General features: G+C 38.8%; 1 pseudogene; it reads left to right on the top strand.

Moving 5' to 3' along the window:
• The first annotated feature begins 13,172 nt into the window (after window positions 1-13,172).
• On the top strand, window positions 13,173-16,434 carry LOC111842966 (uncharacterized; annotated as a pseudogene).
• Window positions 16,435-18,797: the final 2,363 nt, after the last annotated feature.

Raw genomic sequence — 18,797 nt, 5'->3', positions numbered from 1 at the left:
GTTCTGCAAAGCAAGCACAGTTTGTGGAAACACGACCCTAAAGTCTTATAGCAGGTTAACAGAACAGCTTAAGTTGTTAGAATGAAAGGAAGTTGGTTTACTTGGTTGAAGAGTGGGGGGGGGGGGTGGTCTTGGCAGTTGATGGCAGAGTTGCTGAGCTGATGGCACTCAGGAAGGCGCGACGTTTGGAGCAGTGGAGTGGAGTCCCTTTAGATTCTCTCTCCTGGTGAAGCTTTGTCTTGGGTGCTGTTCTCTGTTCAGCTGGGCCTTCACCGGAGGGCTTCTTGTGGGCTTCTCTCCTCCCGGGCTGATGTTCTCCTTCGGGCTGGCGGTTATTCTCTGCGCTGCTGCTGGTTGTTCTCTGCTCTGCTTTGTTCTGAGGTGCTAGATTTTTATGGTCTAAAGTTCATGAATAGGGATGACCAGGAATTCGACTCCTGGCCCAATGGCTGGCCATCCATTTGGCGGGCTTTCGGAAGGGGGTCTGTATCAGTCCTTTTGGGATTTATGGCCCGCCTGATTCTACCTTTACTGATGATTTTCATTAAGCTGTTATAACTTTTGATACATCCACTTTTATGGTAATCACTGACCAGATTCGGAATCAGGGGTGATTAACAATCAGTTTGATACCAAACATGCCATACCAGCTTCACAGGTACATACCTCATACCATCTGCATTAATTGATTAAACAATTAATTATTTTATCTATGTGACTCATTCACATCAGTATGGGATACAGGTGTTTTGGGTTGCACCTCAACAGATGTTACACTTTGTGCAGATATTACATCAAATATTCATATTACAAACAGCACATCTTATCCATAGATAGGCGTGGCCGTTAGTTTGTGGTAATATCAATATAAGTTGCACATCTGGAAACAACATAATTTGTTTGGTGTGGCTTATGCCAATTCATCTTCTCCAGAATGGATAAAATACACCTTAATTCAGTTCTTTTAACATAGCATGGTAGAAACAAAGAAACTTGGTAACCGTCCACCAAGATCAGATAAGGACCACAAAGGAATGTTGGAAGAAAAGGGGGGGGTTTTAACACAGAAGACTCTCTAAAAGTTAGGACACATACAAACATAACGTATCTGTATATTGAGACTAGTAGTCGTGAGTAAATCAATATACAGGGTATACAAAAGCCAAACTTAAATGAAATTTCCTTTAGGGTGTTTGTCTGTTGGGTGAGTGAGATGTAAGGCAGAATGTATGGGGAGGGGGTTGTGTGCCAAGTCGAGGGACCCCTGTCCGTGAAGTCCACTCTGCTTGTCTGTAGGTCCCTAAATCTTTGGGCAATAAAAGTTGGAGTGCTAGCCTCCCTGGTTATCTGTGTGTATGTGTTTGTGTGTGTAACCCCCCTTTGGTGCCTCTCGTACCAGGCTCGGCCTTGTCTCAGGCCACCTGGAATTTAGGCCCTGTGATATGTGCATGTGTGATCCTACATACTGTTAATAATTACAGAGGCTAACAGATGCGACACAATTCAAAAGTCACCTATTGTATGCTGCTAAGTAATGTAATGCTCCCTGAAGTTCCATTACTGTAATGTTACTCATAATGTAAACCTAATGTTAACAATAACTGATCCGATTTCAAATGCAATAGTAGTGGAAAGCGTACGTGGCAGCAAGTCAAGATGAAATATAAAAACATCATGTCAAGTGGTAGGGCTATGTATTTATATTTCTACTCATTATGAAAGATTTGTTGTGTCTTGCCTCCACTTAATAGCATATTTCTATGTTTTACAGCTAATAATAAAAAGGTGTCTGTTCATATGACACTTAATAGAAGGTGAGCCATTGTTAAACAATTAAATGATTTACAACAGGACAAAACAGAAGCATATGTGTAGTGAGAAAACAACTAGGAACCTGTCACCGCGGTTAAGTTAGCCTCATATTCCATATTCAGTTTTCTGGCTTTTATAACTTTATGAAAGTAAGGTGGGGCGTTTTTAATGACAGAATGTCCAGTACACAGACATCGATGCACACCGATTATTTTTCCGCTTCAAAACATTTTGCGATTTGTGCCAAGTCATGTTAAGTAAGGGATAATGTACAGGCAGCCGGTAGTTATCGCAGAAATAAGCCCCGACAGTGTGATCAGGACCCGACGCGATAATTACCGGCTGCCTGTACATTATCCCGCTTATTACACGGCTACTTGCCACATAAGGAAAAAAACTGGACATGAATATGAATTTGAAACATTTTATTGGCATATTTGTTTTAAATTAACATTTTTAAACGGTAATCTTTGTTGGCGCGGAGGGATTTTAAACATACAAGTAGTACCGGCTATGCGTTATTACTTTGGAGTGGTTATTATTTGAATAGAACGAACCTGCAAATGTCTCAACTGACCAATCAGAATCAAGCATTCCAGAGAGCCGTGTAATAATAGCTAATATAATAGGTCCTTTCAGCTGTAATGACATGGTGGTTTAGTATTTTGGGCTCATGGCGACTGTTGCACAACCCTTTGGTTTCCCAGATTGCTTTACATACAAATTTTAATTATTTTTTGAATGTTCGAATGTATCCGTATATTGTGCAGTCGACAACACATGAATGGGTTAATAACTTTAAAACTAGACAACACAGGCACATCTAGTGAAGTGTACTTTGATCAGTGGACAACAGGGAACAATGCACACCCCTTGGGTTTTCAGAATAACTTTTTCTGTAACCATTATTAATTAATTAATACATTGTATGCATATTATATGCCATTGCTCCATTTCATACATATTCACAGAGAGAGCCCCTCACGATTCGCGCCAATGTCGTACGGATCATCCAGGTACGCCGGTCTTCTGACGAGTTGAGCTACCTATCGAGACGGGCTATCGAGCCTTTCTGCGCATGTGCAGTTCCACCGTCGTGGGACTCATAACCACGCCCATATATCTGAGCTACCTTGTGTTGGACGCACTGGTTTAAGGTGAGTAATATTTTAAGAACTCTCTTAATTGTTACTTTCACACACTGGTTTACGGTGAGTAATATTTTAAAAACTTTTTTAATTGTTACTTTCAGCTTATACACATGCACTTTTGTGCATATACAATCTGTCTTCAGTGTACAGTGTAATGGCATATGACCGTATGTTGCTGCTCCATTTATGAGCTAGTCCACATGAACACGTGCTCCATACCCAGACATGCATATTATAAACATTCATTTTATTTATAATTGTGATACAGTCTGTTCTTATTAAGCAACTTTTTACGTATGAAATGGGGTTTAAAAAAACGCCTTTTGCTACCATTACTTTGGACTTCTTACATGAAAAAATGTAAAAGTGCTAACTGCATGCTAAAGAAAGTTTTCCTTTTTCACTCTGTATAGCTATGGAGAAAAGGTGGGAAGAATTACATGATTTCCTTTCTCAGGGAACATACCCGCTTGGGTATGATAAGTCCCAGAAGTTAAGCCTCAGGAGGTATTGTTCTAAGTTCACACTTAAAGGTGAGTCTACAAAATGCATTCAAATTCATGTTTATAATTCATTAATGAATGTTTACTATAGATGGAGAGCTCTTCTTTGGAAGCCGAAAAGCAGTTAAGTCCAAAGATGTAAGAAAACTCTTTAGAGAGTTCCATTCATCTCCAATTGGAGGTCATTCAGGCATTCTGAAAACACGCACTGCAATATGTTCAAGATTTTATTGGCATGGGATGTCCATTGATATCAAAAGCTGGGTATGTCTTTAAGTTATCTGTGTTTTGAATGGTTGTAAGAGTAATATAATTATCGACAGCTACTGTCTTAAAGGTCTTGGAATGTGATCAGTGCCAAAAGATGGGAAAACCATTGCCTGCGGCACAGCCATTGCAGTGTATAAAGGTAAATGTGTACAGTGGTGTCTTAATACTATTATACAAAACTTGTTTATAAAGTGTTAAACATGTTGAAGTTAATGTTTGTTTTGCATAAATAGGTGCCTGCAGTCTGGGAGCTTATCGGGGTTGATTTGACTGGACCTCTACCGAAAACTACAGATGGCTTCCAGTATATTCTTACAGCCACTGATTACTTTTCAAAGTGGGTTGAGGCCTTTCCATTAAAGACCAAATCAGCTGCTGAAGTGGGACACCATATTTGCTCTATTATCTACAGACATGGTTGTCCCAAAAGAATACTCTCTGACCAGGGAAGAGAATTTGTGAATGAAGTATGAAGTATTTTGGTATTACTACAGGGAGTGCAGAATTATTAGGCAAGTTGTATTTTTGAGGAATAATTTTATTATTGAACAACAACCATGTTCTCAATGAACCCAAAAAACCCATTAATATCAAAGCTGAATATTTTTGGAAGTAGTTTTTAGTTTGTTTTTAGTTTTACAGTGATTCTTGAGATCAGGGACAAAACAGGTTTTGATTTTCTAAAAAAAAAAAATTCATTATTTTAAAAACCAGTGTACACATATATGTTAAATGAGGGCTTGGCTATGTAACCATGTTTTGGAACAATCTCCCAGTTTAATTTTTTTTATATAAATTAGATGTTTGCGGGATCAGCCCTGGATTTTTGTCAACACCATCAGACACATAGAAATGTCTATTAAATTATTTTTAATTAAGTTATCACAGATATTTAGACTCTTAGCATTTTTTGATTGTCTTAATCACATAAAAATGTTTTTAAATGAATCATATCACCTTTTAAAGGTTAGATTAATCAATGTTTAATGATTGCAGTTTAGGTTGTATGGACTAATCATTTTATCATTTAATTTCCATAATGAACAGTGATACTTAGAAGCATAAAAATTACACAATAACTTTGAAAATGCAACTATTTTATTAACAAATATTCTTGAGGGAACAAAACAGCTCATCTTTAAAAAAAAAAACCAATATATCATTCTGACGGAGTTGACAAGTCAGGCCAAACTCATGAACCCTGTGGATAAGGCGATACTTCTTGAGAATTTGGCCAGACAAAGACAGTTTTGGATGCTGGGATGCAAGTTTGCCTCTTCTGTGGGTGCGAGGAGCATTTCTTCTCAGCTCTGCAGTCATTGCATGGTGGAAGAGCAGTGACCTTTTGATTAAAGGATTTCTGAGTTGGCTCCCTTGAACCATCATCTCTGTTTTGGTTCGAGGTGAGTCCTGTGTCTTCTCATTTTGAATACGTTTTCCACGTTCAAGTCCCTTCTCAGCTTGTCCCTCTCTTTTTTTAACTTGTCAAGTTTGTCTTTCAGTGCTTTAATCTCTCTGGAGTGTCTTTTTCTAGTTTTGCGTCTTTCCCGTTCACCAGCAACTAGCTGTCTACTACTCATTGGCTCCTCAAAACAGATGTCCAAAGGACTCTGTGGTGGGGTGTCTAGATGCTGGCCTTCCTGTGCTTTGTTCTTGCGTTCTCTTGACTCTTTCTGTGCTTGTTTCCAAAACCTTCTCTTATACCTCTTTTCTCTTTCTTCCAAATCACTGATGTTTTTTATTTTGCCCTCATTCACCCTATTTCTCTATCTTTCCCTCTCCTTTCTCAGCAACTCTTCTTTCAGCTCAGGCTGACTATAAATTTTTTGTCGCCTTCTTTTTTGATACTCCCTATTCCTTCTCTTTCGTTCCTCCACTAATAGCTTCTCCCTAGCCATTTTAGTCTGAAATGCATAGAGGGTATGAAAATGAGATTCAATTTAAAACATAAAGCTATATGGCAATTGGTTGAAATTCAACACATAAAACTGAGCAACAGTTATATCAAATGTTTGGTTAGTAATATAATTGAAGTAAACTACACTATAAAATGAGGAATAATGCACATAATGGCATTTGTCAACACCGTCTTAGAAAGAGTCAACACCGTCAGACACAAATCCTGATGGTGTTGACATCTGACGGAGTTGACAAAATACCATGTTTCCTCTCATAACACATGTGCTTCTCACATGAGCCATCTTGTTTATCATTCATTGCTTGTAACCTTTAAACTTTACTTAAATTAAGCATTTATAACAGAAAATTCCATACAAATCATACATTACATTGTTTATGGTGTTGACACACTATGGTTGTGACATGCAAAGTATTAACAAGTAAGTATAAAATTAAAAGAATGTTAAAAACTTACCAGAGCTAGAGTGGTCTCATGGCATTTCAAAGAAAAAGGAAGTGATAAAGGGGTCCACAGACTTTTAGCTGCCCTCAATAATTCCTGATTTTTTTTTATTTTAAAAAAAGGTCTGACGGTGTTGACAAAAACCCAGGACACAAGTTAAATCGTCTTAAAACTACATTAAATCAGTTTTTCAGCTTTAACTTTTGATGCTCATTAAATTAATTACTGAAATACTTACACATAGTAAATAAAACATTTAATTTAAATTTAATTTTAATCGTTTTTAAGCTATTGTAATGTAATGACACCTGCTTCCGGACAAGGGTTTTTACAGACACTGTTTACATATCATATCATTTCGAATGAAAAACATTTATAAAACAACATGAAATAATATTTATTTGTGCTTTCATTATCCTTTTTAGTCTTCTGGTTAAGTGTATATGTAATATTAAGTATTTTTTTTACCCACAAACTGTGTTTTATCTGGTGGACATGTTTTGTCCCTGATCTCAAGAATCACTGTTTAGCTATTTTAGGGGGATATCTGTGTGTGCAGGTGACTATTACTGTGCATAATTATTAGGCAACTTAACAAAAAACAAATATATACCCATTTCAATTATTTATTTTTACCAGTGAAACCAATATAACATCTCTACATTCACAAATATACATTTCGGACATTCAAAAACAAAACAAAAACAAATCAGTGACCGATATAGCCACCTTTCTTTGCAAAGACACTCAAAAGCCTGCCATCCATGGATTCTGTCAGTGTTTTGATCTGTTCACCATCAACATTGCGTGCAGCAGCAACCACAGCCTCCCAGACACTGTTCAGAGAGGTGTACTGTTTTCCCTCCTTGTAAGTCTCACATTTGATGATGGACCACAGGTTCTCAATGGGGTTCAGATCAGGTGAACAAGGAGGCCATGTCATTAGTTTTTCTTCTTTTATACCCTTTCTTGCCAGCCACGCTGTGGAGTACTTGGACGCGTGTGATGGAGCATTGTCCTGCATGAAAATCATGTTTTTCTTGAAGGATGCAGACTTCTTCCTGTACCACTGCTTGAAGAAGGTGTCTTCCAGAAACTGGCAGTAGGACTGGGAGTTGAGCTTGACTCCATCCTCAACCCGAAAAGGCCCCAAAAGCTCATCTTTGATGATACCAGCCCAAACCAGTACTCCACCTCCACCTTGCTGGCGTCTGAGTCGGACTGGAGCTCTCTGCCCTTTACCAATCCAGCCACGGGCCCATCCATCTGGCCCATCAAGACTCACTCTCATTTCATCAGTCCATAAAACCTTAGAAAAATCAGTCTTGAGATATTTCTTGGCCCAATCTTGACGTTTCAGCTTGTGTGTCTTGTTCAGTGGTGGTCGTCTTTCAGCCTTTCTTACCTTGGCCATGTCTCTGAGTATTGCACACCTTGTGCTTTTGGGCACTCCAGTGATGTTGCAGCTCTGAAATATGGCCAAACTGGTGGCAAGTGGCATCTTGGCAGCTGCACGCTTGACTTTTCTCAGTTCATGGGCAGTTATTTTGCGCCTTGGTTTTTCCACACGCTTCTTGCGACCCTGTTGACTATTTTGAATGAAACGCTTAATTGTTCGATGATCACGCTTCAGAAGCTTTGCAATTTTAAGAGTGTTGCATCCCTCTGCAAGATATCTCACTATTTTTGACTTTTCTGAGCCTGTCAAGTCCTTCTTTTGACCCATTTTGCCAAAGGAAAGGAAGTTGCCTAATAATTATGCACACCTGATATAGGGTGTTGATGTCATTAGACCACACCCCTTCTCATTACAGAGATGCACATCACCTAATATGCTTAATTGGTAGTAGGCTTTCGAGCCTATACAGCTTGGAGTAAGACAACATGCATAAAGAGGATGATGTGGACAAAATACTCATTTGCCTAATAATTCTGCACTCCCTGTATATTACTATTATTATAAATACAATTCAGGAATTGTTCCTTTGTGTTTGTTTGTAATAAATATTTCTCATGTAACTGTTTCAGCTGAACAACTCTGTAGTACCTTGGGGATTGAAAGGAGTGTAACAGCAGCCTATCATCCCCAAACCAATGGCCTGGATGAGAGAACAAACGTCAACATAAAGTGGTAAGATTCTTTTGAGCTGTTTATTCACTGTTGGTATTTATTTCGTTTAGTTTATTTCCTGATTTAATGTTTTGCCTGGTTTGATAAATTTATTTATGACAGACATTAATTGCCTTATCTTGTATTTCTATTTTCACATATAGAGCTCTCACAAAATTAGCGAATGAGAGGCAGAATAACTGGGATGTGTTTTTGGAGGCAACATTGTTTTCCTTAAGATCTAAGGTCCACACCACTACCAAGCACTCTCCTTTTATGTTGATGTATGGGACGCAAGCAGTGTTCCCCTCTGAGGTTCCTGTTGACATGCCAGTAAGTATTCTTATTAAAAATAGTGATAAAAGAGTTGTGGCAAGATTAATTCAATTTGTGTTGAAATGTAGCATATTTTTAATGATTTGTTACTTGTTTACATTGTAATTACATTTTTTTCACTTTTTTTCAGCTTTCTACCATTATCCTTCCAGAGGACAGCACCTATGGTGCACTTTTGAACAAATAGAGTCCATGGAGACTTCCAAAAAAACAACAGAGGAGAACATTGCAAAGTCTAAGGAAAAACAGATGCAGGCATTTGCAAAACGGGTCCAAAAAAAATACAGGAACATAACATCATGTTGGAGATGAGGTGCTACTCTTTAACGTGAGGAAGCAAGGAAGGAAAGGAGGAAGAATTGAGATTGATTTTTCTGGGCCCTGTGTGATTCAGTCAATCACTGGCAAGTTTGTCACACTGTCCAATTCTAAAGGGGTTACTCTGAAAAGCAAGTACAGTGTCGACCACATAAAGTCATACAGACGGAGCAAAACTAATGACAAGACCAGTACATTTTCTGACAGCCCACACTCCATGACCATAGGAGAGCATCTGGAAAGACAAGCAGAAGATATGCCCAGGCTGAGTGTTATTCATTTTGCCCCCAAATTAGTCATCCAAATCCCTGAAGTGTCCATCCATCCATCCATTGTCCAACCCGCTTATCCTACTGGGTCGCGGGGGGTCCGGAGCCTATCCCGGAAGCAACGGGCACGAGGCAGGGAACAACCCTGGACGGGGAGCCAGCCCATGGCAGGGCATCCCTGAAGTGTCAATACAGGTAAATACAAAACCTCTATCTGACAAGCAAGCACACATCTGCCTTGAATATGATGCCCCTTCAGCAACATATATTCAGTTGATTAATTGTCTTCATTCAGCTATAGTTTTCAGTACACAAGCTCTGGAGTTTGTGGGTCAAGTGTATATTTCAATGCATGTTGTGTACTGTGTCGATTTAACCAATCATAAATGTTGAAGGATTGTATTGTAAAAATGTTGGTTAAATATTCATGTGGTGTTTTCAGTTCGAAGGCTTTGGGGGTTGGTGGTTCGGTGAAATTTCTTTAACAGTGCAATATTATTTATTTTTTTTAACTGCTAAATTAATCTGAATATTGTGATTTGCATTTTGTTTTCTTATGACAATACATTTATAGATTGTCAACATGTCTGCCTGGATTCTTGTCTTTGTTGATCCGTTGTCAAATGAAGGTGCCTATGAGCGGAAATTTCTGCAGAACTGGAGGTGCTTGTAATTTATTTATATATATATATGTAACTTGTCTTGCATGACTCTATATTGATGTAAAAATTTTCATTATTTGCATAATAATTAGGAGTTTCTTGAAGACAACTGACTGTGAGCAGTGGGCAGCAAAGTGGGCTGTGCAAACAATGCAGCACAACAAGCAGCAAGATTGCAGCAGCTGTTGGATTTTAGTGTTGATGGTAAACATTTTTATACTTTCATTTTATGCATTTATAAGTAACTGAACTTTACAGCTAAGACTGTCTGATAGGAATAGTTAGCAGCTAAAATGCCATTTTATAGTTTGCAGAAAATTATCTGGAAACAGGAGACATCAGCGCGGTCCAAACATCTCCACAGGCCGTAACAAAGGCACGATTTGAAGTGGCTTGTGCACTGCTTCAGTGTACAGGTCAGTGGCAATGAAGCAAGATCATCAAATCTTAAGTCAGATTTATTGTTCATTACCTTTTAAAGTGATAAACATAGATGCATAATCATTCCACTTCGCAGATTTTCAGTTGAACTGTAAGAAATGTAACTTGATTTATTTACTCATACAATATGCAACAGAGTAACAGAACCGTATAAACCCCTTGATTTTTAGGAAATGCTGAAGACTACTGTGTACTATGCTTGAAAATGATGGAGAAACAAGCATGATCGAAATGGTAAAGTAGCATTAAATATTTGAGTCACTCTCAAAACATGTGACTATTTCATTTGTTTGTATTTTTATGTTTTTGTTTTTTTTTTGTTCCTTTTTTTGTAGGTCCAGTGTGATTCATGCAGAAGATGGGCACATTCTAAATGTGCCCAATATGACCCACAGCGCTGCCCGCAGTATTACTGCCCAAAATGTTTTAAAATAAAATAAACTGTCGGGGTGGGATGGGAAGATTGGCAGGGTGGGATGTGTATTCTGTGTTGCTAATCTTTTTTTGTATATAGTTGAAAATCTTAAATTAACAAAAAATTTAACTAAATAATTTACTTAAAACAATTTGTGATTATCACTGGAAGACATTATTTGGTAGGGCATACTGGCCTATAGAGTTAGGCTACCCTATATTATTAAGTGTCTGTGTTAAAATAATGCATCCGAACAGGCTCCCCTCATTCATACATACTGGCCTATCGAGGTAGGCTACCCTATATTATTAAGTGTCTGTGTTAAAATAATGTATCCGAACAGGCTCCCCTCATTCATACATACTGGCATATCGAGGTAGGCTACTCTATATTATTAAGTGTCTGTGTTCAAATAATGCATCCAAATAGACTGGAAGCACACTTGCTACCCTATATTATTAAGTACACTTTTATATGTTAACATTTTTTACATGTAAATAATATATTAGTAATTAAAACGAATAAATAAAATGCTGTAATACAATGACAGTTATACCTCGAATCAACAGATTCGGCTATCAATTAGCTCTACGGTAGCCTAACTCGACAAAGCAGCTCAACTCGTCAGACTCGGCTATCGATTAGCGCTATGGTAGCCTAACTCGACAAAGTAGCTCAACTCATCAGAACACCGGCATTGTCTTCTGAGAAATTGTAGTGGGAGGGGCGGTGCTCATATGGGGCTGGCTTACGCGGAAACCTCCACTTAACCAAGAACAAAAACTGCTCGGAGCAGTTTTGAGACTTAGTGTAAATTGCCATAGCAACATGTCTCAACTAAAACCTACCCACCTTTCGTAGTACGGGTTAATCGCGAAGTTACACCACACGTCATCAAGTTACTCACAAAGTTACCCTGATAAGCCAGTTACCCCGCTTCGTAGTACAGGCCCCAGTTAATACTGATCGATGGTATCTCATGCTGCGTCATGTTTTAAAATTACTACACACTGAATGTTGAGCTGAAGCTTGACATAAAAAAAATTTAATCACAAATCATAATCGCAATTTCTGTCAGAAAAATCACGATTCAATATTTTCCCCAAGTCGTGCAGCCCTGCATTTAACTGACATTTAACTAGCGCTACACTTATTTTGCGCGTATAACACGTATTTTGATTGGATGAGTGCCAATGTCTGAATCACAACAAAATGCATGTATGTCATTGATTGGTTGCATTTGAAGGGCGAGAAAGGCGAAATAATAATAACGTTGCATTATGGAATGTTACGTTGTGTGTCGGATACTTTTCGTTCCAAATCTCCCGATCACTATGTCGATCTGAGACAGCAAGACCAAGACAGCGAGACCAAGACAAGACCGAGGGATCCGAGACCAAGACAAGACCATAGACCGTCGAGACTGTGACAAGACCAAGACAGCGTAAAAGTGGTCTCGAGACATCCACCTCTAAAGTTAAGTGAAAAGTTTCTTCACAAGCACTCACACACACACCTAGAATTAGAAAGAAAGACAGAGAGAGAGAGCAATACGGCAACAAAAATCATGCTTATACCACTTCTTTAGACTGGATACTGGTTGCTAATGTCTTTCATCAAGTGTCCAAGAGTACCATGTCTGTGTTTATCACCCAGCCAGTGAGACCATTCAATTAGTGAAAGGGGTTGTTTCAGCATTTGTCAGGGATCCGGGCGGCTCGGGCATGGGAACGAGGCATGGTGCACGAAAAAGGGCGGACGACCCACTTGCGGCTCAAGAAACAGAAAAAGGGTTTATTAAATAAAACAGAAAACACAACAAACCCAAAAGGACCACGAGGGGTCAAAAAACCAAAGGCAATAAACTAACCCTACAAATCACAAATAAACAAACTGGGCAGGTAAACATACAACAGCTCTAACTTAGCTTAGACAAGCAACAACACACTAGAACACATCATAGACAATGAAGCACTGGGGAACTGAACAGACGCAGGAACTAAAATACTAAAGGGGTAACGAGACTAACACAGGACAGGTGAGACTAATTAACAAAGACCAGGGAAACAGGGCACAGGTGAAACTAATAAACTCAAAGGAACTAAACAGGGAAACTAAGAACTAACCAAGGAATCAGAACACTGGGGAATTACAGACAGGTAAAGACAAGCAGGGGCACAAGGAACAAAACCAAAAACCATATACAAAATCACCAAATACAATAACTAGACAAACTCAACTGAAACACTAGGGAGCAAAATACAAAAACAAGAGGTGGGATTCAAACACAGGACAGAAGGTACAAAGACAACCAGATGCTCAAGGTGTTGAGCTATGAGGCCAACAGAACTGGGGAAACTCAAAGACAAACATGAAGGACAGGATGACCAGCAATGCCTGCTGGCCAAACAGGGAAGGGACACAGAGTGAGACAACAGGGGCTGACCCTGACAGCATTTCCTCTGTCCTATTTCTTCGTAGCCTCCAAATTCTTGTTTTGTAGGTCAACCATGCCCTCTAAAGATGTTGAGTGTGGGCTCCAGTATGGGGATCTACAAACCACTGTGTGTGATTTACAGTAAAGTGAGTGTAGCCCAGGTCTCTTAAGGCATGTCTGTAAGCTCCCCATTCATCACTGATTAGCGTAGTACCTGGATGCACGTTTGACCAAGATAACGACATGACCTTTTCTCTACAAGCCTCAGAATTGTAAGTCGTTTATTTTTTACACACTTAAACATATTATTGAGACTCCCCATCACAAGTAGTGTGAACAGAACCAACTACGCGAAACACGGATTTCAGAATGGACTTTAAACAAAAACATCCGCTAAGACATGTTTTCATTTTCATGTTATGACCACATAGAGGATACTTGACTGCTCTCACTAACAACTTTCTTTTTTTCTTGTAGTTTGCACTGTGAGACACTTGAATGACGTGGAGTAGTAACTTACTGGTCAAGTTCATTGCCTTCTATACCTTCTATACAGCTGCGTTGTATCGCTATTACATTAAGAGAGTTGGCGCAAAATTTAACAAGAAGATTCCTGATTGGTGGATCAAGTTAGTTTTCACCTTTAGGGTTGTTGCTCCTAGGATTGCGCCTAGTGCTAATGACATGAAATTGGGTGGAAATATCATACAGACCTTAACCCCCTGGGGTCTGAGGCTTCTTTTCCACTTTCGGGGTAGTCTGACATGCCTTGACATTTCAAAATATTTCACCTATCTAAAAAACATTTATCCCATAGTGTTACATTTGCTTTTATTCAGCACAAACTCAGCACCAATAATCTGAGACCTCTTAGAATGCTATTATTCTATTTTTTGTTAAAATCAACTTTAAACATATACTTTTCAAAAACCTATTTTCAGACATGCTGAGAAATTGTAAAAATCACATTATAGACATTTCTAGGTAAGACTTTTGAGCTCTGAAGCTTATAGACACAGGGGTTGGCTACACATAGGTGAAAGTGACATTCTGAAATTTTATGTGGTTTGATTACTAAAGTGTTAGCACTTTAGAGTGACACTCTTTTTCTCAAAGTCAGTGGTCTTCACAATGAATATTGATGAGATAGGTGTCCTCACACCTGTAGTAGTTTGCATACTGTCAATGGCCCATCAGTCTGGAATGTCACTGCACAGCACTGCAGCTGCAAAGCTGGTGGAACGTTAATTATTTTTTCAATCTACTTTTAATTTTCCATCCAGAGAAAACTGGCTCCAAGAGAGTTGAAGGAGAAGATGCAGAATCAGGTAACCTTAATAAATAATAAATTTGTTTTCTAAAGCAGCCATAGTAACCTCATATTGTAGTGTTAATGTCATTTTATAAGGGAGCTATTGCATCTTTATTATTTGCCTTCAAATGATGTTTACAGCACCACATTTTTCTACAGCACCACAAATGAGAATGAATGAGCAGATAGCAGGACAGAGTGCAAGGGGAACTGGTAAATGTTTTCTGCTTATTCAATTTTATTTGTATAGCACTTTTTACAACAGACATTGTCACAAAGCAGCTTTACATATTACCTATTTCTGTATTTTAAAGCAATTTGTATATTTAGCCTGTTACAAAAGTATTGGTGGATAATGTTAGTTGACCCTATCCTACTTACTTGCATCATTATTATTTGAAAATCCACATGTGCCTACAAAATTTTTATCTAGTTTTAAAAAATAAAATGTGAACTATCTGTTGGTGTTTTAAATAGAATGTGAGGCACATTCTTCAGCCTGCAGCACAGCAGAGTAAACATAAAACAGGTGGGTACAAAATCTTGTTTGGGCTGTATTTGTAGCCATTTCAACAGCCAGACTGGTCCATGTTTTTCTGCATTCTGCTCTCTAAGCAAAACATATCCTAGCAACCAGGAACAAAGTAAAAAATATGGACATTGCTAATGGGTCCTGATGAGTCTTGGTGGTGATTTGTATCCCTTGTCTTTTTTAAGGAGCACCCATAGTCCACTTTGCACTTCGGAATGCAAAACAGACAATTGAGTTGCTGAAAACAAAGATCCTCAGCCTTGAGGAAGCTTTAGTATCTTTAAAAGATGAAAGGAATTATCTCAGCGAAAGACTTGAGGATGGTAATGTTATAATACTAAACTAGTGCTACTTAGATTCTCTGGAAAACTCTTACTTTTATATACCCTGAACACTTTTCTTGAGAATATTACAGCACATTAATTGAGCAATTAAGTTTTGTGTTATATTTTATCATTCTATATTTTGTACTGAAAATATTTTGAATTGGTATGTTTTATTTAAATGATTGTAATCTAACTGAGTACTGTTTAAAAATATTACAGAAATGACTTTCAACAATGTATTCTTATGGTTTGTTTGTTTGAAAAATGTGCTTTGTAACAGCCATTAAACAAAAGCAAGATGGGTTGATTCAACACCAGCAATCAGCTGCCGTACCTCAGGCACCACCAGTCCATCACATGGCTGCCAGAAACCATTCTCCAACATCTACAGACTCCTCAGAGTCTTCTGATTCAGAGGATCCTGAACCTTTGACAAGAAGGAAGAGAGCAAAGAAAAAGAAATCAAAGTCAAAGACTGATTTCACTCGAGGTATGTTTATTAATATTTGAGATATGATTCCTAAAATTAGACTAAAGTAGTTTAGTAAGTGTGTGTGATTCTCCTTCTAGTAAGAACACCAGAGGACTCCATTAAACGGTAGAACATGGTTTTGGAGCTGGTACAAGGAGGCTTCTCAAAGATGGCAGCCTACCATAGAATGAATGTAGACAGGAACACAATTGTGAACCAGGCTCCTTTAGCAGAGCTGGCAGCAGTTAATCCTGAGTTGTTTGGTACACTGAGGGTTAACTTCAAAAAAGGTACTAACTTGCAAAAGTTTGCCAAGCTTTGTGAGGACCAGTGTTCACTTCAGCCAATCCAAACACTGATAACTACAATGAAGGAAAAAGGCAATCTCCTTGATATTACCAAAAACAACTTGCTATTAAAATTAGCTTTTGGTTTTTTTCTTCCTTTTAAATGCGTGGGGTACCATGCCCTTTCTGTTTTTACGTTTTAACAAGACTTTGTTATCCTGTGTGAGGATCAGTGTTCACTTTAGCCAAAGAGCGTCTCTTCTCATTTTGAGTCTATTTTAAGAAAAAAAAGATACTTGCTTTTTCAAGACACTTGGGCCCAATCCCAATACCCCCACTTAGCCCTACCCCTGCGTAGGGTAGTGTTGTCCCATTTCTTTTTAGCAGCGAGGGGTAGTGGTGTTCAGCCCTCAAGATAGCCCTCGAAACGGAGATGCTGACTCAAAACTGAGTTAAAGAAGAAAATTCCCATAACGCATTGCAATGCACAACAAGAAAAGAAAATATGCCAAGCGGTGTAGGGAAAGAAGCTCATATCTTTATAAATACGCTTGCAAAAAAAAACTAATTTTAATCTTAGTTTAATGTAAGTGAAACGGAGTATGAGGTTGAATTTTTCAAAAACAATTTTCTGAAAATCACTAATTCCGTGCGTAGAGACAGAGCAGTATCTCTAGTATTTATAGAAAAAAAAACGAGAAGGGGTGAGTTTCACAAAACCGTCGAAGAATTAAGAACGTATTTTTTAAGAGAGAGAGCATTCAAAGTCCTTTTTATGTAGTTTTTTGGCTATGACACTTTTGGGAAGCTTATGGGCTGCCTGGTTTGTGTCACGCCCAGCTCCATACGATCCTCGTGTGTGCCACGCCCCCCTCATTACCTCGTGTTAATCCCCGATTGTGATCACCTGTGTCCTGTTATTTTGACTAGTCTTGTGTATATCAGTCCGCGTCCTCTTCTGTTTCCCAGATCCGTCATTGTAGTGTCAGTAGATGTTTGTGTGTTTGTCAGCCATTCCGTCATCAATAAACCCCCATTTACCCGTAAGTACGGCTCCATTCGCCTGCTTTCCGGCTCGCCTGCCCCGCAAACGTGACAGTTTGCTTGGGAGTCCCTGGAATAGTACAACATGCTTATAACACGGACAAGCCACTTTAACATTATAACATGATTATACCACTGACATGTCCCTAGAATATTACAGAATGATTATGACACTGTCGATTTGTGGATTAGCATTCCTTTGGCAATGGCAAACAGATTTAAAATTAAGAATACTGCATGCAATATTTCTATAAAAACATGCACGTTTTACATAAACAATGTCTTTATGTTGCAGAAACAATATGTCAGGAACAATGAGGGTTTTATGCACTGCACCTACAAAGCCAAGTATTCCTGGAATAGCATGAAAAACACTTTTTTTCATCCAAGGCACCTCCTCCTGCTGGACACTGTATGTAGCTGTGCACACGGTGCAACAGAAATGTGATCAGTGTATGCACCGATGCAGGATACAGCAGCCTTGCTGAGGCCGTGTGTATCTGTAGGTCTGCAGGAATCAACCAGTGGTATAGAAACAGAGAGCTGTCAAAAGCTGCACGGTGCACTGATGGCATCCTGGTGTGTTCCTCTTTGCAATTTATCCTACACCAGACCAGGGAGACTTATTATTTCACCCCAGGCCAACCTGATTTTCTCTATAAAATACATTACTAAGATGGTTCAAGGAGTTCATGGCCACCCGAAAAGCAGCTTGGCTTCGTGGATGCCGTTGTCTCAAACACTATCTTCTGTTGAGTTGCAGAGTTCTCTGCCATTGCTGGTCGTGAAGGGTGATTCACTTTCCCAATTCAAAAGATGTAACTGAACACATAGCAAGTTAGATTGGTTAACTTATTATGTAGCCTACAAGGGTTTTTCAGAATTTATTAACTGGATTTTGAATTGACTCGGCCACACCATGTAAGATGTTGAATTGGAATGACAGAAAGAAGAATTTAATTAAATTCATGCATGCAGTAGCTTTTCCCGTGAGTGTCCATGGGTTGTCAGATGGATAGGGCTGTGATGGGTTTCTTTTATGACTGTCTGAAATGCTTTGTCACAATGGTACACAAAATCACAGTTAATTTATTCTATAGGCAGCACTTCAAATGTGGCATCCATTATGAATAGACAGGTGTCTCAACAGGGGCATGGCCGACGAGTACTTTTTGCTTGTGAAAATATCCATGATCGCATGGTGGGGGATATGAGCAGAATTCAGGGTATGCTGCTTATGTTACCATGCTGGGTAATTCTTATTGAATTATTAAACTGTATTGTTAAAGCTGCACTTACACTATATAAGTGAACTGATAAAATCCATTTTAACTCTACTTCATTATATTCAAAGTTGTTTTCAACCGATTTATGAATTTAATTAAATTATAATGGTAATTTTCAAGTCAGTTCTGAATGGTGCACAACCCTGTTATGTACTTAAATGGCATACATAAGTTACAATGAGCCCTTGTTTAAGAAAACATTCCAAGGAGATACTCATTTTCAACAGTATTGATACCAACAGTGTGGTTTTCGCCATTCACCACACTTCACACAGCACCACTATAGCCGAAGCACGCGTGCATGCTCGCGCACACACACACACTCGCACAGCCCCTCCCCTCCTCTCAATAGCTGCTGAATGCATTCACATTGGTTAACGCTCACATACCGAGTTGGCCGATCATGGCATATAGTGCAGTTGAGTAAAAAAGTGCAAAAGTGCTGTTTCAAA

This window comes from Paramormyrops kingsleyae, chromosome 1, assembly GCF_048594095.1.
Source record: "Paramormyrops kingsleyae isolate MSU_618 chromosome 1, PKINGS_0.4, whole genome shotgun sequence".
In the NCBI taxonomy this organism is placed as follows: Eukaryota; Metazoa; Chordata; class Actinopteri; order Osteoglossiformes; family Mormyridae; genus Paramormyrops; species Paramormyrops kingsleyae.
The sequence above is the reverse complement of the archived record's forward strand: the minus strand, read 5'-3'. Positions and strand labels throughout refer to the sequence as shown.